The 25,265-nt window shown below is 43.8% G+C and overlaps 1 pseudogene; it reads right to left on the bottom strand.

Annotated features, from left to right (window-relative positions):
- Positions 1-20,291: 20,291 nt before the first annotated feature.
- On the bottom strand, positions 20,292-22,091 carry LOC138417870 (short coiled-coil protein pseudogene; annotated as a pseudogene).
- Positions 22,092-25,265: the final 3,174 nt, after the last annotated feature.

Here is a 25,265-nt window from a genome sequence, read left to right as displayed (position 1 = left end):
TCGCATCCCAGGATGTCTGGCTCTAGGTAAGTGATCACACCATGGTGGTTACATGATTACGGAGGCCAGAAAGGCTTCCTCTGCAAGCTAGAGACCCAGGAAAGCCGGAGGTGAGATTCAGTTTGAGTCTCAAGGCCTGAGAACCAGGAGCCCTAGTGTGAGGACAAGAGAAGATGGCCATCTCAGCTCAGCTCATTCCTCAGCCTTCTTGTTCTATTATTCGAGCCCTCAAAGGACTGGTTGATGCCCTCCAGCATTTGTAACCTGATCTCCTTTACTGATTCTGATGCTAACGTCTTCCAGAATCTTTCTCAAGGCACACTTAGAATGTTTTGCCAGTTATCTGCATATCCCTCGTCCAGTTCAAGTTGATACATATAATTAACCATCACAGGGGCTAACAGAGTATCCATTTCCAAAACAACAAGAATTTCTAAAACTTACTGAGCACAGTAAAACAAACAAAAAGATTAAAATGACTTAATAAAATTTTTTCTTTTCACCTAGAAAATTTATAAGTATTCTTTTTTCTCGTTACTAAGAAAATAAAATCATAAATTTGTTTTGGCTGAATGTGACTGGACGAGTCTTTGAAGAGATGTATTTCCATGCATTAGGGAGGTAAGACTACTTTTCAATATTTCATAACTTTTTCAGTATCTTCATATGTGAAAAGGAAGTTCAACCCCAGCACCGGCACATTGGTCATCTCTAAAGCAGGAAGTGAGTTGAGCACAGAGAGGCAGAAAATACAAAATTCTTCCAGTGTGACTTCAAAATGGACACTTACATTTTAAGTTACCATAAGCACATCACCTGTTCCCAAAGCCCATAGAAGACAACCTTTTGGAGGAGCTTCCTGAAGCCCGGCCCCAACCAAACTCCTTCTGGCCCTCCACGTGGGCAAGAGATGGCATCACTTGTGAATCAGGCAAAGCAAAGGACCCAGTCAAGATCCAGCGGGCACAATGCTGTGCAGACGGTGGCTGACCAAGACCTGGGGGTCGAGTGGCACGGGCATGAGGACTCCTCTGAGAGGAGAGCAGGGGAGAGCACAGGGTGTGCAGCTGCAGCAGGGCTCCAATGGCAGCAACTGTCAGGAGTCAAGGCGCAGGCCAGCTGGCGGGAAGACACAGCAGAACCTGACTGCTGGTGTCCTGGGGGCAGAGTCAGAACGGGCACCACAGGGGGCACCGTGCACACCACTGCCCCAAATGCCTTCCCTCGTGATGCCCCCTGAGTCCATGATGTGCTCTGAGTCCTCCTGGGCAGACCAGGGCAAGGAGCTGTAAAACCACTTTCTTAACCAAGGCTTCCCTTTGCCTATTGATCTGGCCTATATTTTCTCCAAACTGCTGCTGCTGCTAAGTCGCTTTAGTCATGTCTAACTCTGTGTGACCCCATAGACGGCAGCCCGCCAGGCTCCCCCGTCCTAGGATTCTCCAGGCAAGAACACTGGAGTGGGTTGCCACTTCCTTCTCCAATGCATGAAAGTGAAAAGTGAAAGTGAAGTCGCAAAAAAAAAAAAAAAAGAAAGTGAAGTCACTCATGTCCAAACTAGGAAATACAATTAACGGCTTTGGTTTAACAACTTCTTTCCTTTTACATTTTGTAAACCTGAAAGCTATAAATGAATAAACTGAAATGGTAACAATGTCTACACACGGAAAACTAAATTCACTAAAAAAAAAAGATGACATCAGCAAGAAGGTGAGAGCAAGACCTGTCACCATAAACTGCTCTTCAGGTGCTGTCTGGGGCTGCCATGTGACACCAGTCAGCACCTTCCAAGTGTCGCTGTGAGGGACAGCTGCAGAATGAGTTACATTTTCCTCTGAAATATGACTTTACTACTACAGTGGTATTTACAGGGAAGGTGTGCAAAGAGATTGTTACTTTTTGTCTTCGAACTAGAATTTATTTCCAATTCTAACTTCAACGTTTCCAAGTGAAGGGCTGTTAAGAATAGCATTTTGTCATAAAATAAACCCTTGACTATAAGAGGAATTCAAAGAAGCAGAATATAATTTTCCTCTACCCATTATTTTTCATCCACAATTTTTGCTTTTTCATCCAGTATTTCTCTCTGCAATGGAAGAAGTGACATTTCCACTGTGGCATAAGGATGCCCCTGTGGAGTCTGGAATCTAATTCTGATAATTTTTAAAATGCCTATTGGTCATTATTTTTCCATTTTGTCTGCCAACCTTATCATGGTAAAATATACGCCATTCTAGAATTCTTTCTCCCATACCTTTGCAACCTGTATTATGTTTGGATCATTTCCCTTTGCTGCTAACATTGCCAAATTCTCAGAGATCATCTACATGTTTCGGCAATGTGAGAAGAGGTTGAAACTGCCATTGTTTTTGCCCTAACTGGCCTGAGTCAGCCGATGGGAATTCTGATTATATGCTCTTAGGCCAAAACGAGAAGCTGGTTTGGAAAACTTCTGGAAATATCAATCCAAGAACATTTCTTTCTTATTTATGCATATCAGTCATTTTATTTCCTACTGAGAATTATTTATATCATTCAGAATTTCCAAGTACAGAAGAACATGACTTTGAAATCCCATGGTTTCTGGAAATCTTTCAGAAAGGAAAAGGAGATGAAATGGATCAGTAATCAAGCAGACTTTGCTCCTCTGCTCCATTCTCTGCTTTTTGAAAAAAGCAGGCATTCTTTCCCTCTTACAAGCCAACCTCTTCCCTCTTACTTGTAGGTTATTTTATATACTATGATTCATCTTTTTTAAGTTTACACATGATCAGGACACTGGTTGAAAGACTGTGGTCTTAATACACTGGGTATTCAATACAGCAAGGAAAGCCATGAAGAATATACCACATACAAACAGATACATGAGCTTGCATTTATGTGGATGGGGGATGGGAGGGGGTGAGAGAGAGAGAGGTGAAAATATGGCTGAGTTAGGGACTGACTGTCAAAAGCAGAACATGAGTGAAGGTTATCCTTCTCTCCTGTGTTTATCCAACTTTGGATTCTACTTAAATTGAAGAAATAGTCATCAGTTCATCCACTCACTCACTACACAATTTGTGAGCCTCTGGTAATATGAGACATTATTCTGGATTCCAGGGCTGCCACGATGAGTAAGCAGAGCAGTCCAACTCAAGGAGCTTCCATTAGAAGGGAAAAAGAAGGACAACAGACAAATGAAAACTTCAATGTCAGAAGCAGAGCGGTGACATGATAAAAAACAGAGAGAAGCAATGACAACGATTCAGCAGACTGCTTTAGACGATGTCATGCGGAAAGGCCCCTCTGAGAGGTGACATGAAACCAAGCCCTGACAAGAGTCAGCCACGTGACTCATTTAAAGGCTCGAACCCAAATACCAAGCATGAAGATCAAGAAACAAGAGTTAGAACTAGACATGAAACAATGGACTGGTTCAAAATTGGGAAAGGAGCATGTCAAGGCTGTATATTGTCATCCTGTTTATTGAACTTACATGCAGAGTACATCATGTGAAATGCCACGGTGGATGAATCACAAACTGGAATGAAGATTGTGAAGAAATACCAACAACCTCAGATACCATTCTAATGGCAGAAAGTGAAGAGGAACTAAAGAGTCTCTTAATGAAGGTGAAAGAGGAGAGTGAAAAAGCTGGCTCAAAATTCAACATTCCAAATAATTAAGATCACTGCATCTGGTCCCATCACTTCATGGCAAACAGATGGGGAAAAAAATGGAAACAATGATAGATTTTCTTTACTTGGGCTCCAAAATCACTGTGGATGATGACAGCAGCCATGACATTTGAAGACACTTGCTCTTTGAAAAGAAAGCTACAACAGACCTAGACAATGCATTAAAAAGCAAAGATATCACTTTGCCAACAAAGGCCCATATAGTCAATGCTGGGGTTTCTCCAGGAGTCATGTTCGGATATGAGTGTTGGACCATTAGGAAGGCTGAGTGCTAGAGAATTGATGCTTTCAAACTGTGGTGCTGGAGAAGATTCTTGAGAATCCCTTGGACAGCAAGATGATCAAACCAGTTAATCCCAAAGGAGATCAACCCTGAATATTCATTGGAAGGACTGATGCTGAAGCTCCAATACTTTGGCCACCTGATGTGAAGAGCTGACTCACTGGGAAAGACCCTGATGCTGGCAAAGATAGAAGGCAAGAGGAGAAGGGGGTGACACAGAATGAGATGGTTGGATGGCATCACCAACTCCATGGACATGAGTCTGAGCAAGCTCCAGGTGATAGTGAAGAATGGAAGCCTGGCATGCTGCAGTCCATGGGATCGCAAAGAGTCAGACACAACTTAGAGACTGAACAACAACAATCTAAGAAGGAGCTTAAGCTGTTTTAGCAACACCAAGAAGTCCAGTGTGACCAGGGTGAGAGTGGACACTAAGGGAGCAGGGGTGGTGGGAAAAGAACACAGGTGGGAGAGGGTGGGTGCCCCATCACACAGGACCACTTAGGTACAAATACGCAGAAGCCACTGGTAGGATATGAGAAGAAGATGGTACTATCTGATTACAATTTTTTTGTAGCTCACCTCGGTGGCTGTGTGGAGAAAGGTATGCAGGAAGAATAAAGAATAAATAAAGACGACCCCGTAAGAAAAAATGTGAGGGGGTTTAGGAAGAGATGATGCTGTACCTGAAGGAAAGATGGAAGGAAGGGGGATTTGAGAGAGGTTCTGGAAGCATGCTGTTTCCAGTGTTTTAGCTTCAGCAACTGTGTTTACTGATGTGTGTTCTGAGATGGGGAAGACAGGGTGACAAGATAACATTCTGGTAAGTTTAAGATGCTGATAAACATCTAAGTGGATCTGCCAAATAGGCAACTGAATAAAAGTGTGTAGAGAAGGTTATGACTGCAGTCAGAAAGTTGAGAGTCACAGGTTAGGAGACACCAGAAGGTCTTGGAGATTTGGTCCTATCAAAAATGCCCTGGAGCACGCCGGTCCCTGACAAATGGCCTTTGATATTTGGTCCTGGCAAACATGTCCAAACTTGGCACATCTCCCTGGGTTCAAATAGCCCACAACTGTTTTTATACATAAAAATATTATCCTGTTTCACTGTCCAATAATTTCACTGTGGCTATATTGCCAGTAAAAATCTTTCTGGTATCTATCTGGTAGAAGCACATGGGGTTAGGTAGATGGATTGGGATCAGATCTTTCAGAAGGGTTTATAACAGCTGCATGTACTGAGAAGAGGTCTACAGTCAGAGAAATGCACAAAGGACAGGTTGAGGATGTGACCTCACAGTGCATGATACATTAATATATCCCTGGGCATGTAGCTGGATGTGGCTGGGTGGTTCCATAACAGCAGAGTTCCAGCCGCTACAGCAGATAGGCCGCTAACCTGGTATAAATATTCACAAAGTGTCTTGCAGGTGTGAGAACTGGTGTGGCTTCCTAAGACATACTAGACGGATGTAACAGCTTCCATGAGGGGAACACCAGGCCTCTAATTAACTAATTAACCCATTTTCCATTTGAGGGGGCAGAGGCCAGACAGATGGGAGTTGCTGCCAAAGAAACAACACCCTTCCCTCCTGTGCCTGGCAAAGTTGCTCAAGAGCTAAGGATGCCTTGTTTCTTTAAAAAGCAAGGTTTTCTTAATGATTGGTACAGTCACAGAAATTCATCAGAAGAATGGAGAGAAAGGATGAGCCCACATTGGAAAGCATTTTTAGATGTGAAAGTCTAATTTGGGTTCATTTTTTTAAAAAAAGCAAATTTAGCACAAAAACAATGGATAGTTTCTAGAATATTCATTTTCAGGCATTCCATTTAGATATGAACCTTGCTGTATACCTTTCTCTAAACAACCTCACTATTCCTCTCTTCAGAAAATAACTGTAATGAAATCATAAACCTGGAGCACCTTGGTGTGCACGTGGTCCTTGAGAGAGCCTCCATAACTGGGGCCTCCAGGACACCACGGGCTCTGAAGCCAGACGAATATAAACAGAACTAAGCTACAAAGGTTTGCACGCATCCTAATCCACCCCCAGCACAAGCCTGGGTGTGAAGCCACATTCACAGACAGGAAGTCCTATCCTACATCTGACCTCTGCGTCTCACTTTTTCACATTTAATTAATTCTCTTTGTCCTACCCTAAATGAGGGCATTATTATCTTGACACTTTTACACATAATTAAAGATACTGAAAAACCTTATTACTCCAGACCCCACTGTGATCATTCCAAGGCCTGCATTGCAAAAATAATCAGATCAGCAAATGAGCAAACAGGATTATAGGTATATCACTTCACCTGCCTGGGAAAATTAATTGTTCCCAAGCACTTGAGAAGCCATCAGTATAAATCTGTCTGAAGTGAAGGCTTTTCTACAAAGTAAGCCCACAGTACACATTGTGGATAAGAGTGTCTGAACGGGGCTCAGGCCCTTATACCAGGGAGAGAGGCTCTTTTAAGAGCTCTGGAGAATATGTCTTTAGGAAATCTGAGGTGGGGCTGGGAGGCTGGGGGCGAGGAGGACACTGAAGGCAATGGAAGTGCATGTACTGAAACATGCTCTAAAAATCACCCTTTTAGGGCTGCACAATTACTTCTCTTTCTGTTATTTTCATCTCTATTTTGTCAGCTTCCTTCTTTGCCTTACAATTTCTCACTGACTGGAAGAGGGTCCTTGAACAGGGTATACAGATGAAAGATGCACTTGTTTGCATTTAATTTTTAAACAATTATTTGTATCCTCCACTTGCAGGCCCTGTCTAAGCACATTTCAAATAGTGACTCATTTAATTTACATTCCTCAGTGAACTAACAGTACAGCTGAGGAGACATTTTATAGTAGAGGAAATTCATGGCAATACCCACGATAGGAGCTTGATGTGACTTGGAGAGTCTGAGGTCACACCTGAACGCATCCTAATGAAATTTTTTCAGGTGAATACCTGAGGCCACTTGCGAAGCCAAGGGGTGGAGCTGGTGAGGCCAGAGACCTAGGGGAGGCAGCCTTGTACATCCTGGTGGCACGTGAGAGTGTACTTTTTCTCTAGTTCATACACAAGCAGGGAAGAGGGACAGAGCGTGTCAGGAGGGCACTGACATTTTAAAAGGATGCTTAAGAAAGACCCCTGGGAGGAGGAAGCCTCAGAGCAAAGAGCAGGAGACAGGAAGCTCTGGGCAAAAGGAAGAACTGCCCGCTGTGAGGAGACAGTCAGGGGACTGTGAGGAGGAGCAGAGCTGGAGGGGGAGGCTCTGAATTTCTGTGAAGACTTGGGACTCAACGCAAGTCACTGGAGGGTGTGGAAAGGAAATGGTTTCATCCACTCCTGATGTGCATTTTATATCACTCGTCTACCTGTTGTTCTGAAGCTTTCTGAAGAAGCAAGGGCAGGAGGAAGGAACAGTCAGGAGGCCATCCTCCTGCAGCAAACCTGGGGGAACATGGTGGGCTGGAACCAAAGGGGCCACTGCTGTGGGAGCAGTCACGTTTTGGGCACCACCCTAAAGTAGCATCAGCTCCATCTGCTGACAGACTTGATGTGGGACATAAGTGTGGGGAAGGCTTGGAATTCTGACCAAGCAACTGGAAGGTCAGGCTTCCCTCAGCTGAGGTGGGAAACTATGGGAGGAGGGTGTTTTTCGGGTGTGAAGGCCAGCTCGGGGCAGCCCCGTGGCTGCTGCTTCCCAGTGTTCACACCCTGTATCCTCCTTCCAGTGTGGGGGCCCTGTAAGTTCCTTCTAACCAACAGAGTATAGCCAGATACGGGTGACTCTGGGCATGTGATTAAGCCCAGGAAACTGAACTCGACCTGTTAGACGACTCCCTCTTATTGGCCTTGAAGAAGCAAGTCATTGGGCTGTGAGCTGCCATGTGGCAGAAACATAAGGGCAGCCACCAGCTGACTGCCAACAAGAAGCAGAGGTCCTCAGTCCAGAGTTCTGGAAGGAACTGAATGCTGCCAGCCCCGGAGAAGATGAGAAGCAGACATGCCCCTGGGTGAGCCTCAGGTGAGACCACAGCTCTAACACCTAGATTAAAACCCAGCTAATCTGGGCCCAGAGTCCTGACCCACAGAGATAATACATGTGTGTTGTGCTAGCTGTTAAATTGTTATGCAGCAACAAACAACAAATATCTCAGGAAAAGGACTGACTTGTATTGATCATACCTGGTTTGAGATCTATAAGATTCAGGTGGAAATATGCGTATGCAACTTGATACAAGAGTCTGGACTCAGGAGAGAGTTCCAGGCTTGCTGTTTACAGGGAGGACCACCAGCTTTGGACGGCACTGAGAGCACGCCCTCTTCCTGTGTCTTCTGCATGGCTGTGTGCCTCTATGTCCTCATCTCTTCTTACAGACACACCAGTCCTGCTGGACTAGGGCCAGTCACACAACCTCATTTTAACTTAATCTCCTCCTTAATGACTCTGTCTCTAAAGTCACATTCTGAAGTCCTAGGGTTTACAATTTCAACACACAAATTTGGGGTTGACATAACTCAGCCTACAACAACTGCCAAGAGCTCAGCTGAGGTCCAAGCCACCAGGAGCAAAGCTGTAGCCTGTGAGAAGAGACAGCTCTGGCCCTGGGATGGGCCACCTCTCCCAGATGCACACTGAGAAGCCTTCTGCCAATGTCAACCCCCAACTTGCACAATCTGTGAGCTCAAGCTAGCACTGAGTTTATATTTACTGAGCTCGGAGTCCTGATGACTTGGACTCCAGCAGCAGCAACTGCAATAGAGTTGGGGAGGGGCCACATGACATATCAACCTTTACATCAATCAGGCCCACTTGTTATGGGGGGGGGAACTGCAAAGTGGTGACCAGTGATCTGAATCCAGGCACTGACTCCCCCAGGGTGGGCCTGGGATGACCACTGAGCTCAGCACTGGTGACCACTAGGATCCCTGTCTACCCAGATTTGCTGTCGGAGCGTCCCTGCCCTACACACTCAGCCAGCTCAGAGGATGCCTGGTGAGGACATGTCCTGCAGTGGTCTGTAGAGTGCACAGTACACGCTTCAGCAGCAGCCCCATCTCAGCGAGTGCGAGGCTTCCACGTAGGCCACTGGCTCTCCGGAGCGCCCGCACATCGGGGAACAGCCCTGAGTGCAAACAGCGAGGACACGCTCAGGGACCAAGGACAGGCTCGGGGACCAGGGCGCCCATTCTGCAGGCCCCCAGAATGGAGTCTTGTGTTGTCTCCTGACCTTGATTTCTGAACACATGGGCTAGCCACAAGGCTTATTTGTCAAAGAGAACAGGCTCTTCATTCCAAGGGCTGGTTTTTACTGACGTGAGTGGGCAGCAAGGCACAAGGGGAAATCCAGCTGAGGTTTATTTTTAACCGCACTAGCCTACTGGCATTTTTTTAAAAGGGAAATGGATCAAGCATTCTTTCCCTTTCCTCTCTCCTGCTCAGAAACATCTGGAGGATACACTGCTTCTACTCTGGTGCTCCCTCTTTGGGGAAAGTCTTAATTTTTACCAACTGCAATTGGCAAACCTGAGCTAGATCCATGGTACCTCATCTCCTCACTAGCTACTGCATTCTTCCTGACTGCAGCGGGGCCACAGGCAGAAGCTGTGCATCCAGTGCCTCGCGAGGGGCTCTCATCACTTCATTCCACATCCACAACTGTAGGTATGATGCCATGGCTCAGCGGGGAGCACTGTGCTCTCTGGCCGCTCCCCCCGCAGCCTCGCCCGCTGCCCTTCTTCCCCTTACTCTGCAGCCACAGGAGAACTTCTCCTTCTGCAGCACACTCATGTGTTCCATCCTGTTGGTGGTTTCAGAGTGTCCAGTCCAAGACTGACCTACATCACAGAGTCAGGCCACCACCTGATCAAGACAAATTGATTTTTCTGGCTTCCTTGATGTCAAGAGAGATATATCACAATGATTAATAATTTACCTCCTAGATAAAAGCCTTTGTTGTCTTTGTTCCACAGGAAAGTCCAAGATTTTCTTGTCCCAGTTTCAAGCATTAACTGGGGAGGTGTGTGCTGAGAACCTGGATAAAATTCCACAGGAAAAGTTTCATGGCCGCCCTTCTCTCCATCTGTCCCCAAAAAGGAGCAGTGGAGGAAGTGACTGAGGCTACACACATCATGATAGAGGGGAACATGCTGTTTTCAGAATCCCTCCCTACTCTACCCACACTGGCGGCTCTGGCTTGGGAATGCCTGCTTTGTTTCATTTCACTAACAGAGTATTTAAACTATGTTCCTCTTTTTCTTTTCTGATCAGTTTTTCCCAATGCTCCACTTCTTTTGCCACTCCCCTGACACCAACCAGTTCCCCTTAAACAATCAGGCATATTACCTCCCGTGCTGTTCTTCCAGAGTGTGGGGAGCTAGAGAATCTGGTAACACAATCCGATGGGCACAGAGCTCAGAGGGCTGGAGTACAGCTGGGTGCTGCACCATCCTGCCCACTTCCTGGGTGTGCTGCGGCTCAAGAAAACCAATAAAGTTGAACTAAGCAGTGACTTATGCTTTAACTCCTGGAGAAACTCTGTAACAGATCAAGAAAATGAGAAGACAAAAGATACTAATATATCACACCATAAAATTTTACCTGTATCCTTAGAGGCGTGTCAAATGGGGTTTCTTGGAGAACTGCACGACACAGGAGACCTGTGCTGTTTAGTATTTAAATGGCATGTGAGCAGAGGCCTGAGTGCTTGCAGACCTTATCTCTGTGTGCGCTCTGCACTCTGGAAAGGTAGTACCAAGACCTCTGAAAGGTCTTGTTCAGTTCAGTTCAGTTCAGTCACTCAGTCGTGTCCGACTCTTTGCAATCCCGTGAATCACAGCACGTCAGGCCTCCCTGTCCATCACCAACTCCCAGAGTTCACTCAGACTCACGTAGTGCCTTCTGAAAACGCAGAGAGGACCTGAGATATTCTGCGTGGCTATGTACAACACGCTTAGCCAGCGGGAAGCCAGGATTGATTTTAAGTAATCTGATTCTTAGGTCACAGGTCCTTGTCAAACTACAGCCTAGAAAAATAGTGTATTGATTTTCTGAGACAAAAAAAAAGTTATGTCAATGTAGAATTAGTCACATACTTGTAACACCTTCAGAGATGGAAAGAAACACATTTTGGTGTAGGTCCATCAGATGTACATGTGGTCTCTTTATCACCTGCTCCTTCTGTTCTTACCACCATCAGAGCAACACATCCAGTATCGTTAAATTACAGCTTGAGAAACTACCATGTATGTAAACTGTGTATCAACATGTTTTCATCAAACCCTAGAGCCTCTCTATGCCCTTTATTACCTGTTCACACAATATTACAAGGCAGAATTCAAATCCTGGCTTGTGTGCTACTTATATAACCTCGGACAAATCACTTCACCTCTATGTTCCTGTGTTATTGCCTCTAAATTAGAAAAATAAGATATGCCTCAAAAAATCACAGTACAGAATAAATCAGGTAACAAATGTGTAGCTAAGAACCATATTCAGCACCTAGGTAGCACCATACACCGGCTTGCTGTTATCACTACCTAATACGTGAAGATACTGAGAGTCACTCCAAAGTTCAATTTCAAGTCTGTCACAGTGAAGCTATGTGATCCAGCCATGGTCACAGAGCCAGTGAGTGACAGAGACTGTGGGAAAGCACAATATTCTTTGTCCCTGTCCTGCCTTCTTTCCTTCGCACTTGCAGACTTTGTGGGCAAATTCTGTTGGAGCTGCATTCAAAGGAGATGCAGACTCTGATGACGTGACATCCCCACTCAGGGACGAACCCCAGTCACCTGGCACACCGCAGTCATCCCCTCTTAAACTTCTTCAAACACTCTGGCCGCTCCCGAGCGCTCTGGCGGGGTTCTGTCTTCCTGGAGCCTCCCTGCTAATCTGTGCAGTGTCCTCCTTCCTCTCCGCAATCCCACTCAGTGCCCCACCCTTTCCCCACTTTAGTCTCTATTCTATTTATTTAACTGATTTACCTAACAATTTTCAGAAATGAACATTTCTAATTGACTTTTTACTGGTAATTTAAGTCTGCATAAGAAGTTTGTTCATCCCTTCTTCTTGTCCAAGGAGTCAGTCACTTATAGCAAACTACAAAAATATAACTACTTAAGATATACTACAGAACAAGTACAAAGAAATATTATGAAAACTTCATGCCCATATATTCAAGACTTTAGGTGAACTGGACAAATTCCTTGAAAATGTAAGTTATTTAACAAAATGATATAAGAAGAAAGAAAATATGACTAGCTACATATCCACTAAAGAAATTTGTTTTGTAATTAAAAACTTTCACAAAGAATACTCCAAGCTCAGACGATTTACTAGTGAGTGCCATGAAAACTGAGAAGGAATAACACCAATTCTATGCAAATCTTTTAAAAAATGTGTGTAAATGGGATTATATCCCAACCCATCTTATGAATCCAGTAGGATCTTGACATAAAACCAAATAATAATAAGAAAAGACTAGAAAACCATAAATCAATATTCCTCATGAGCATATCTGCAAATATCTTCATAAAATATTTGCAAATCAAATCCATCAGTATGTAAAAAGGACAATATATCATGACCAACTGGGATTAATCACAAAAATGCAAGGTTGGTTCATCAGTCAAAAATCAATGTAATTCACCATACTGAAAAAATAAAAGATAAACATCATATGATCAACTCAACAGATGTATAAAAAAATCTTGACGAAATTTAACATTAATTAACAATAAATACAAACAACAAACTAGGAACAAAATGGAACTTCATTAATATGATAAAGGACATCTATGGAAAACCAACAACTAACATCATATTTACTGTCATGATGGAATTATTTCCCCATATGGTCAAGAACAAGTCTAGGAAATCTGTTGTCAAGCCCTTCTACTCATTTTACTGTAGGTATTAACCTGAGCTAAAAGAAAATAAGAGTTGACTCATTAGAAAAGACTCTGATGCTGGGAGGGATTGGGGGCAGGAGGAGAAGGGGACGACAGAGGATGAGATGGCTGGATGGCATCACTGACTCAATGGACATGAGGCTGAGTGAACTCCGGGAGTCGGTGATAGACAGGGAAGCCTGGCGTGCTGCGATTCATGGGGTTGCAAAGAGTCGGACACGACTGAGTGACTGAACTGAACTGAACTGAAGAGAAAATAAAATAAATATAAGGTAAACAGACTGGGAAGGAAGAGCACAACTTTATTTAATCACAGGTGACTGTCAACAAAAATAATTGCTAAGAATTCCTTTAAAACCATTCTCAAATGAATAAATAATTTTACAAGGTCACAGGGTAGAAGATTAATATTTGAAAATGACTTGCAATTCTATACGTTATCAATGAACAACAAGAATAAATCTGTTTTAATGTTATTGACAATAATATCCAAACGGTGAAATATTTAAGGATACATTAACAAAAATGTGTAAAAACTACACACTGGAAACTATCTAACATTGCTATAAAAAGTAAAGGTGAGTTAAATAAAGAATAATACAGGTCGAAAGACTCAGTATTTCACACATGTGTATTCTGTGCATCTGACTCAATCATAGGCAAGGATATCATGAGTAGAATACAAGAGAATAAATTATAAAGTATTAATGTTGATAAGTTGAACTACCTCAAAATTTAAAACCTCTGCATTATTACAACAATGAAATCACAAGCACAGATTTGGAGAAAATATTTATAATAAAAATACCAAACTTAACAGAAAACGCAAGAGATTTGATCAAACACTTCAACCCGAGCAGACACAGGATGGTGAGAAGCACGTGAAGATGATCCACACTGTCACTAGAAAAAGGCAAATTTAAACCACAAGGAGATACCACCTATTAAAGAATCCATCCAATGAACCAACACACAAAATGCTGACGACCCAAGGGCAGGCTGGGACGTGGAGCTCCCGGAACGTGCACACATTGGAATGCAGACGGTGCAGTCGCCTTGCGGAGCAGTTCGGAATTTTCTTATAAAACTAAACAGGCCCAAAATGGAAACCACCCAATCATTTGTCAAGTTGTGAATGTATGAATAAGCTAATACATATCTATCTATACAGTGGAATACAAGTCACTGACTGAAACAAACAACAAACTACTGATAACACGCAACAGAATGAGTGGACCGCAGTACATTTACATAAATCAAAGAAGCCAGAAACAAAAGATCACACCCTATGTATAACTTATTTATATAAGATTCTTATTGTTCAGTCACTAAATCATGTCTGACCCCATGGACTGTAGCACACCAGGCTTCCCTGTCCTTCACCATGTCCTAGAGTTGGCCCAAATTCATGTCCATTAAATTGGTGATACCATCCAACCATCTCATCCTCTGTTGCCCCCTTCTCGTTTTGCCTTCAATCTTTCCCAGCATCAGGGTCTTTGCCAATGAGGTGGCTCTTGGCATCCGGTGGCCAAAGTATTGGAGCTTCAGCATCAGTTCTTCCAGCGAGTTTTCAGGGTTGATTTCCTTTAGGATTGACTAGTTTTATCTCCTTGAAGTCCAAGGGACTCTCAAGAGTCTTCTCCAGCACCACAGTTCAAAAGCCTCAATTCTTTGGCATTCAGCCTTCTTAATGACCCAACTCTCACATTCGTAAATGACACTGGAAAAATCATTGCTTTCACTGTACAGACCTCTGTTAGCAAAGTGATGCCTTTGCTTTTTAATACACTGTCTAGGTTTGTCATAGCCTTCCTTCCAAGAAGCAAGCATCTTCTGATCTCATGGCTGTGGTCACCATTGGCAGTGATTTTGGAGCCCAAGGAAAGAAAATCTGTCATTGCCTCCACTTTTTCCACATTTGCCATGAAGTGATGGGACTGGGTAAGTAATGCTCAAAATTCTCCAAGCCAGGCTTCAGCAATACATGAACCGTGAACTTCCTGATGTTCAAGCTGGTTTTGGAAAAGGCAGAGGAACCAGAGATCAAATTGCCAACATCTGCAGGATCATCGAAAAAGCAAGAGAGTTCCAGAAAAACACCTATTTCTGCTTTATTGACTATGCCAAAGCTTTTGACTGTGGGGATCACAATAAACTGTGGAAAATTCTTCAAGAGATGGGTATACCAGACCACCTGACCTGCCTCTTGAGAAATCTGTATGCAGGTCAGGAAGCAACAGTTAGAACTGGACATGGAACAACAGACTGGTTCCAAATAGGAAAAGAAGTACGTCAAGGCTATATATTGTCACCCTGCTTATTTAACTTCTATGCAGAGTACATCATGAGAAATGCTGGACTGGAAGAAACATAAGCTGGAATCAATATTTCTGGGAGAAATATCAATAACCTCAGATATGCAGATGACACCACCCTTATGGCAGAAAGTGAAGAGGAACTCAAAAGCCTCTTGATGAAAGTGAAAGAGGAGAGTGAAAAAGTTGGCTTAAAGCTCAACATTCAGAAAACGAAGATCATGGCATCTGGTCCCATCACTTCATGGCAAATAAATGGGAAAACAGTGGAAACAGTGTCAGACTTTATTTTGGGGGCTCCAAAATCACTGCAGATGGTGACTGCAGCCATGAAATTAAAAGATGCTTATTCCTTGGAAGAAAAGTTATGACCAACCTAGATAGCATATTAAAAAGCAAAGACATTACTTTGCCGACTAAGGTCCATCTAGTCAAGGCTATGGTTTTTCCTGTGGTCATGTATGGATGTGAGAGTTGGACTGTGAAGAAAGCTGAGTGCTGAAGAATTGATACGTTTGAACTGTGGTGTTGGAGAAGACTCTTGAGAGTCCCTAGGACTGCAAGGAGATCCAACCAGTCCATTCTGAAGGAGGTCAACCCTGGGATTTCTTTGGAAGGAGTGATGCTAAAGTTGAAACTCCAGCACTTTGGCCACCTCATGCGAAGAGTTGACTCATTGGAAAAGACTTTGATGCTGGGAGGGATTGGGGGCAGGAGGAGAAGGGGACAACAGAGGATGAGATGGCTGGATGGCATCACTGACTCGATGGACGTGAGTCTGAGTGAACTCCGGGAGTTGGTGATGGACAGGGAGGCCTGGCGTGCTGCGATTCATGGGGTGGCAAAGAGTCAGACACGACTGAGCGACTGAACTGAACTGAACTGATGGAACTGGATGCCATGATCTTCGTTTTTTTGAATGTTGAGTTTTAAGCCAGCATTTTCACTCTCCTCTTTCAACCTCATCAAGAGGCTCTTTAGTTCCTATTTGCTTTCTGCCATTAGGGTGGTATCATCTGCATATTTGAGGTTGTTGATATTTCTCCCTGCAATCTTGATTCCAGCTTGTAACTCATCCAGTCCAGCATTTCACATGATGCACTCTACATAGAAGTTAAATAAACAGGATGACAATATATAGCCTTGTCATACTCCTTTTCCAATTTTGAACCAGTCCGTTGTTTCAGGTAAGCTCTTAACTGTTGCTTCTTAATCTGTGTACAGGTTTCTCAGGAGACAGGTAAGATGGCCTGGTATTTCCAGCTCTTTAAGAATCTTTCACAGTTTGTTGTGATCCACGCAGTCAAAGGCTTTCAAGTAGTCAAAGACACAGAAGTAGATTTTTTTTTTGGAATTCCCTTACTTTCTCTATGATCCAATGAATGTTGGCAATTTGACTTCTGATTCCTATGCCTTTTCTAAACCTAGCTTGTATATGTGGAAGTTCTCAATTCAAGTACGGCTGAAGTCTAGCTTGAAGGATTCTGAGCATAACCTTACTAGCACGGGAAGTAAGCACAATTATCTGGTAGTCTGAACATTTTTTAGCACAGCCCTTCTTTGGGAGTGGGATGAAAACTGACCTTTTCTAGTCCTGTGATCACTGTTGGGTTTTCCAAATTTCCTGATATACTGAATGCAGCACTTTAACACCATCATCTTTTAGTATTTCATATAGCTCAGCAGGAATTCCATCACTTCCACTAGTGTTATTGGTAGTACTGCTTCCTAAGGCCAATTCCAGCTGAAGCCAAACTCCTGTAAATGACAGACAGTAGACGTGCGATGACCAGAGGCCAGGAAGGCACTGAGGATGGAAGAAGTGCAGCGGAGCACAGGGCACCCTGAGGTAGATCTTGACGGGACTGGAACCCTAAAGTTCTGTCATAAGTAAACTACAACCCCATAAAATTGAAATCTAAGACTTCAGAGCAGTTCTGAGAGCTCTCAGGAGCAGAGAATTCTCATTCCTAGTGCTGGCACTCCCTGGGTGTTGCACATATGGTAAAGCACCATTGCTCACAGCAGGAGAAATCTGTGGTATTATCACATTCATGCCATAAAGAAGCAAACTGAGGCACAGTGAGAACAAAGGTCGTCCAGGGCCACTGGGCAGGACTCAGCGCTTTTGTCAGCTGGGTTCTGACACCAGCTCCCACCAGAGCTGAACTGAGGTGACTTTCTGCTGGTGTTCACAGAAGCAGAAAGGTACAATCTCAGGTGGGACATGACCCCCAGGTTTCTATAAGAACATTAATGTGTATGTATATGTATATGCACACATATATGTGTATCTTATAGAAATACACATGCTACTAGTCCACTGAGTCAGGCCACCGACATTCAAGTCACGTAAAGAATTCTGTGAAGCAAATCTATGCCTCCAACCACTCGATTTGGTAGGTGAATCTTCCAGATTTCCTTAATTTAGTTCTGCCTCTAGCTGCATAGATATAGAAACCTAGAATCTATACATCCCATAAGGATAAAGTATAACCCTGTCACTCCGCATTTTTGAAAATGAGTCTCTTTGACAAAATTGCCCTCCAGAGTCATTCAGAAAGTTCACGTCAGCCATTCTGACCATAAACAATTGTTAGTATACGGAATTTGGCAAAATGGCTAATAAAACACACAATACAGATAACTGATAATTCTTGTTAAAGTTTTATTTGCTCAATTTTTAACGAAAAATTTCAAAATATGCCAAAGTTGAACACATAGTACAATGAACCTGCAGAGGCCTATTTCTCAAACTGATCACTGCCCCAAATGTGGCCACACTTACTTAAGCTACCCTCCTTTTTTTTTTCTTTTTTGATGCGTTTTAAAGCAAATCAGAGACATCATCATTTAATTCCTAAACACTTCCCTATGCATCTCTTAAAAAGAGGACTGTTTAACATAAACACAATGTTATTTTTATACCTAACAAAATTAATGATTCCTTGTTAAGATCTAACATACAATCCATATTCTAATTTCAAAAGTGATTTCAATAAGGTATTTGTAAGAGTTTTCTTTTTTTCAAACTAAGGTTGAATAACACCCACACAGTAACAGGTAGACATGGTACTCTGGTACATTCTTAGACCAACACCTCCTTTTTACCCTTCTTTTCATGGCCCTGACATGTTAAAGGAACCAGTTGAGCTGCTGGAAAAAAAACATATTCTAGATCTGTCTCTTCATGGTGTACTTTAGCTATTCTTTGACCTCACATTCTCATAAACTGGAAGTCACTCAGAGGCCTGAGTCAGATTCAGGTGTACTGTCTTGTCCGCAGAAATCTATTCCTGGTGCTGCATGCTTTTAGGGACCTCATCAGGAGCTGTAGGGCCTGACTGTCCCCAACCTGTCATCTAAATACTGAATCAGTTGGGAAACCTCTGAGCCAAACATTCCTGCTCAAGTGAGGAGCTGCACCACTGAGAGTCTAGGTCCTAAGTGTCTCCTGTCAGCTCCCAGCAGGACTGCCAGTCTTGGGAGCAGAAAATGCCCCCTCCCCTCCCAGCAGGACCAGGCCCTGTCTTTGGCCAGAGATCCATGTGACTTTACATGCTGCTTTTCATGCTTTTTTTACACAGAGCTCTTCACCCAAGAGGGCACCACTTATCCTAATGAGCAGGAGAAAAGACAAGCTGGATAATAATCATTTCTAATTGGATTACAGATCCATCGGATTGATTCATTATTTCCGCCCACAGCTGTCAATGTTTCACATGGCACCCCTATTAAACTAATATCGTAACTGCCTGTAGTGCTGTAGCTGTCAGATTAACTTAGTCCCAAACTGGCAGCCTCAGTCCTCTCCCCCTGAAATCAGCTGGAGGGTTTATAAGTGAAAGTGTGTGTAACCCTGCCCATCCTCTCCTCCACCTGGGAATCCATTCCACAGCCTCCTCCCACCCACACCTTGAGTTTGCATCTACGGAAACCCTCGTCTCTCCGATCCCTGTGAATGGCAGTCTTTCAGGCTTTCACCAGTCAGAAGACAGCAAAAGTGTTGTCATTCAGACTAAAGTGTTAGGGACTGATCAGGCTGTTTCCTTAACAGGGAAGAAGGCACAAATGAATGATATTAAGCAACCAATTTTCAGTCATCTATAATACACTGCTGGAGGTGAGTTTGGTGGCAGGACTGCCTGTCATGCACCCAATGGCCATCTTCCCTTCTCCTTTACTCATAAAGCAAGTGGTTTATATGGGGCAGTAAATTGCTCAATTCAAAGACTACGTTCCTCACCTCCTAGGGGTGGTGTCAGCCACAGTCTCTGGTTGGCCCATGCTAGCATCTTCTTCAGCCTGATGAACTCTCACAATTATCAGTAATATTTTACATGGCTCCCTCAAAAGTGCTCTTAGTCTGACAAAGCATACAGTCACCCTAGGTAGCAGCAGTGACCCCAGAGGTGTTAACAGGAAGTCATCTGGGAAGCAGCTTCTGAAGGCTCATTAAAAGTGTTGCATTCAACTTCCATCATGGCTAGCGCCTAGATCTCCTCCGCTGCTGTCCTTCTTCCCTCTCACTACCTGGTATCTTGGAGGAGTGCCCTCTGTGTGCCATGCCTCCCTCCTCCCGCCCATAGGTCCTGTCTGTTACATTTCCACACTGGCAAAGCACTGTGAACTCCCAGAACACAGATCAGCCTTCTCAGACTGACTTCTTTCTATTCATTCTAGTTTAAAATTTCTATTAATATAATGAGCAGGAATTTTAATGTTTTATTTATTTTTGGCTGTGCTGGGTCTTCACTGCTGCATGCAGGCTTTTTCTAGTTGTGGCAAGCAGGGGTTACTCTTCATTGCAGTGCACGGGCTTCCTCTTACAGTGGCTTCTCTTGTTGGGAGCACAGGCTCTAGGGCGTGCGGGATGCAGTAGCTGCAGCATGCAGGCTCGGCAGTTGCAGCTCCTGGGCTCTAGAGCACTGGATCAACAGTTGCAGTGCTCGGGCTTAATAGCTCTGTGGTATGTGGGATCTTCCTGGACCAGGGATTGAACTTGTATGCCCTACAGTGGCAGGTGGATTCTTATCCACTGTGCCACCAGAAAGTCTGAGAAGGGACTGTTTTAACTGGTAAAATTATGTTTCTTTTTTATTTTTTCTTTTTTTTTGTTGAAACAGCTTTTTATTAAACAGCAAAGCGTAACTGCAACACAATTTTAAATGTTTGAAAATTTGGTCACAAAGATGCAAAAATGTTTGCAGTATGACTATTATATATTCATACAGCTAAAGTCATCAAATCTTACACCAACACAAACATAAGATTAGTCCATGATTAGCCTAAATTTAATAACTATAAACTATATTAGTGGATTTCTTTTCCTATTTAACATTTTAATTAACAACTACTGATTTCCTTACCAAATGGAACCTACTAAATTTTAAAAAACGGTTAAATGACTAAAATTCTGCAAACCAGTAGTTGGGTTTGCAGAAACTTCTGGGAGAAGTAGATAAAATACTGAGAAAGCATCAATTAGTTTACATGTAAAACTCTCTCATCCTATTCAAGACTCTGATACTAATCCACTCTTAATGGACTTTGCAAAGTTGATCTGCTGGTACAACAAATAAACCTGAGACCAAACTCTATTCTCTTCCAGGTGTGGTTTACATAAAGTTAGCCAAACTTAATCCATTTTTTAAAATATTCCTTTCAAAATCCAATCTGTGCCAGAGAGAAAATAAATCTGGAGTAGAAACATTTGGAGTTGGTTACAGGTACTTACGAAGTGCTTTTCCCTCCCTACTTCTATTTTTCCTCAAAATTTTCTATTTGAAACACACACACAACCAGAACTCATCTTTTCAGATACCAAGTGGGTTATTTTGTGCAAAGGAAGTTTTTAATAACAAATCTTCCCCATACCATAATTCAAAGAAAAACCTTCATTTTTATAGCCTCCATTTTCAATTAATGCAAGAGAAACCTACTATCCTTACTACTAAACATAATAAATAAGCCCTAACTGAGAAAGTAACTTATTTTGGTTAAGTTTCAACAGTTAGAGTTCAGGCTACTCTCCTAGATGATTAGCTACTGAAATTACTTTCTTCAAACGTGTAACCAATTTTTTCCTTAGGGGAAGGAAAAACAGGAAGATAGCAAATGGAAAAGAGGCACACGATGGTAGACAGGGTACATAAAGCTGTGCATTCGGTACATGATTTTGGTTACTTTTTCACAACACGGTAGTTATTTGCTTGTATCTCTATGCCTATAATATAAGACAATGCTAACCCTATAAATCAAAACAAATTTGATAAAACATTCATTTTTCAAGTTTCATAAATATATGCATTTCTAATTATAAAGTCTCTACATTTGCACATTTTCATAGACTAACATAATACACAAACTCATGGAAGTCTCCTGTTATGCTCTTAATTTTGCCTAGATCTGACATTATCTTCATAAATACTCAGTGAAGCCACAAACAAAAGTACTGTAACTTTTGGAATCTATCCAAGTTTTAAAGAAAAAAAAAGATCAGCAGCAATTCCGTAAGACATAAGAGATATCAACCCCTTATTTTCTTTTGCTTTTTGTGTCAGTTGTTTGAAAAACACTAGAAGCTGACATGAGGTTTTCTATATATTGTCCTAGAACTTGGTTTTCTGATTTTAGCTTCAGATTTTCTTCCTTAACTGCATCTTCTCTTGCAGACAGATCTTCAAGTGTGTGTTGGAGTTCCAACACTTGATTAATAAGTCGTGTTTTTTCCTCCAGTTCCACCTGATTTTCAGCATCAACTGCATCCATGTCAGCATTCATCATCTTCGGTAACAAACTTCTGTGCCTTGGATACAAAATTCTTGATGAATGGTCTGCCTTCTGAGGCGCCGGCAGGGGGAGGGTTCCGTAGGACGCCTCAGGCCTGGACACTTGGACCCTATATGTTTCTTTTTTAGCAGGTCATTTTAACTTGTCTTCTCTATATCCTCCTTTCCTGAAGCATATTCACTATTCCAGTAATTTTGCTCAACTCTTCAGTCTGAACATCCCCCTGTTTTCAATAGTTAAGAAACTGCTCTGCATAAACTCCTTTTGTGTCTTCCTCTTCTTTTGCCAACAAAAGGTCCATCTAGTCAAAACTGTGGTTCTTCCAGTAGTCATGTATGGATGTGAGAGTTGAATCATAAAGTAAGCTGAGTGCTGAAGAATTGATGCTTTTGAACTATGGTGTTAAAGTAGACTCTTGAGAGTCCCTTGGACTGTAGGAGATCAAACCAGTCCATCCTAAAGGAAATCAATCCTGAATATTCATTAGAAGGAATGATGATGAAGCTGAAGCTCCAATACTTTGGCCACCTGATGTGAAGAGCCAACTCATTAGAAAAGACCCTGATGCTGGGAAAGATTGAAGGCAGGAGGAGAAAGGGATGATAGAGGTCAAGATCGTTGATGGCATCACCTACTCAATGGACATGAGTTTGAGCAAGCTCTGGGAGATGCTGATGGACAGGGAAGCCTGTGCTTCCCTGCAGGCGTACTGCGGTCTATGGGTTCGCGAAGTGTCGGACACCACTGAGAGACTGAACGATAACAACTTCTTTTGCATCTTCTTATTAGGTTGTGTCCTTTACCGTTTTACATTTCAGTACTTGAAACTAATCACCTCCTTCCTTCAGGAACAGGCATATCTCTCTCTAGTCTCTGCCTTCAGGAAACCCGTCCAGTCTGAGGGTCATAATCTGTGATCAACAGGTCAAGCAAGTCTATGGACAAGGCCTCTTCAGCCAGCACTGTGGCTTCTTTTTAGCTGGTTGCTTGGATTCACTCAAGTGTGCACAGTTCTCACCCCTCCCTGCCATCCTGTGCCTGCAGGCTTTGCAGATCTGAAGTGCCTGCCTGGCCCTATCAACTGGGTAGGGCCCAGCACTAGCCAGGCAATAGCACAGCCAGCTGGGAAAGGGCTCTGCCAAAAACACGAGCCTGCAAAAGAGAGACCTGACCAGCTGGTGAGGAAAGCGTCCCAGTCAGCTGAGTCCTGAGAAGTGAAGACCCAGGTGAAGAAGGGACATGAGCGAGACAGTGAGCAGGAACTTGGAGTGTGAGGAAGGCAGTGGTAGACAGCAGAGGAAGTCTGGGGCAGCTCCACCTGAGGAGACACCTCATCAGATACATCGCCATTTAAGTAGCAGAGCAGAGAATGGCTGCAGGGAGGGGAAGACCAGGGGGCAGAGAGACCACTTCTGTGTTCGTTATAGTAACCCAGGAAGAAAGGACAAGGCTTTGAACTAGAGAGAGGGCACTGGGCCTGGAGAGGTAAAGCTGGGTCTAGGGTGAACAGTAACCACTTGGTGAACGCATTCAGTCTCTGGGCTTCACATCTATAGACTGGTCTCAGTTCTATTCAATGACCTTGGTCTCTCTTGGGAGAGCCTGAACTTCCAGAAGCATCCCAAACACAATTTACCTGAAGCTAAACTACTACAGCCCTGTTGAACCCTGGACTACTGCCTGGCACCATGATTTATGCTACTGTAGTGGTACCCTTGTGGTTCTCCGGCTCAACAACAAGGTTAATGCAGGACTAGTTACACAGAATATCACAAAGGATTTTGCCAGAACCAGGATGGTTTCACTGGCTGAGGGCAGCTACTTGCAGGCAGCTACAGGGGCTACGACCTCATCCAGGTGATTGACTTCAACGCCTCCTTCTCATCTGGCTCCCGCCCCCAAGTCCAGTGAGGGGTTGTGCTATTTAAATGCCTCCTTCTTCCACTACACCGTCCCTCTCAACTTCACTATTTCCTTCTGGGTTGAAGTAGGTTATCTCCCCTTTTAACCATTCAAATCATCTCCTAAGAATCTTTCCTCTTCATCCCTGTTTAGTCACTCATGCAGCTTGGATTGAGAACCTATTGTGTGCCTGGAGGTCCACACCTGTCCTGCTGTACTCGGGAGTCCACTGGGATGCGAATAATCCCCGTGAGGGTGCCCAGGTTGTCTCACTTACAGATGAAGGAACTCAGAGCTCAGGATCACTAAGGGAGGCCCTGGTCACACACAGAGTATGGACACACAGAACACAAACCTAAGTGCTTTATGACTGCAGGCCACACATGCTTCTTCCATGTCCTAATAAGAACACTGCCATCCCCATCTTGCTGTGAGACTCACGGGCCTTCCAGAGCACCCAAGGACCCATAACAGGTCTCTCTGATGGTGTGTGGAGTCCTCCAAACCATGTCTTCCTCACAGACACAGGGGATCATAGGTCTATCCAGAAGGTCCCCCTGTCCTCAGTGTGCTCGAATCTCCACACTGCTGCTGAGCACTCCTCCCTGCCTGGCTCTCTGATGGTCTAATCATACTCCTCCTTCACAGGGCAGTTAAACCCTCTCTCCCCACTCTGAGAGGCGTCCACCACCACCCTAGGCTCCCCATCTGCTGCCCCAGTGACTGGACTGGCCCGAGTTCCTCTCACCTCCAGCCCTGTCTGGTCCTCAGCCAGTCTGGTGGACATGGAGCTGTGCCCCCAGATGCCCTTCCAGGAAGGAGTGGGGTCAGCAGGCAGCTCTAGCTGGCCATTCCATTCAAGGTAGGACACGAGGCAGTCTGGGTCCTCGCTCCCCACCTTCTGCCTCCCAGGTGCCGAGACTCACACCCTGCACTCCAGAGGCCGTCTCAGCATTGGCCTCCAGAGAACTCAAAATGGACGCTTGTGAACAGGCACGTAGACGCCTGGGCAGGCCTGTAACGCTCACACAGCTCCTCACGTGCAGCACCTTCCTCTCTGTGCTCGCAACTGTATCTGAGTGATGAATGAGGCTCAAGATAGACCCTGTTGTTGCTGTTCAGTTGCTAAGTCGTGTCCAGCTCTGCGACCCCATGGACTGCAGCACGCCAAGCTTCCCTGTGCTTCACTGTTTCTCGGAGTTTGCTGCCTTCTACTCTTTAGCAGAGGCAACAAACTCTATTCTTCAGTGAATATGCTAGTACTATTCTCTGGATGTTTGCATTCCCCATTTCAAAATTCACATGTTGAATCCTACCCTCAAAGTGATGATATTAGCAGGTGGGGCCTTTGGTGGGGGTGATAAGACTGTCAGAA

Source organism: Ovis canadensis, chromosome 13 (genome assembly GCF_042477335.2).
Source record: "Ovis canadensis isolate MfBH-ARS-UI-01 breed Bighorn chromosome 13, ARS-UI_OviCan_v2, whole genome shotgun sequence".
Taxonomy (NCBI): Eukaryota; Metazoa; Chordata; class Mammalia; order Artiodactyla; family Bovidae; genus Ovis; species Ovis canadensis.
Note: the sequence above shows the minus strand (reverse complement) of the source record. Positions and strands in the feature narration are given on the sequence as shown.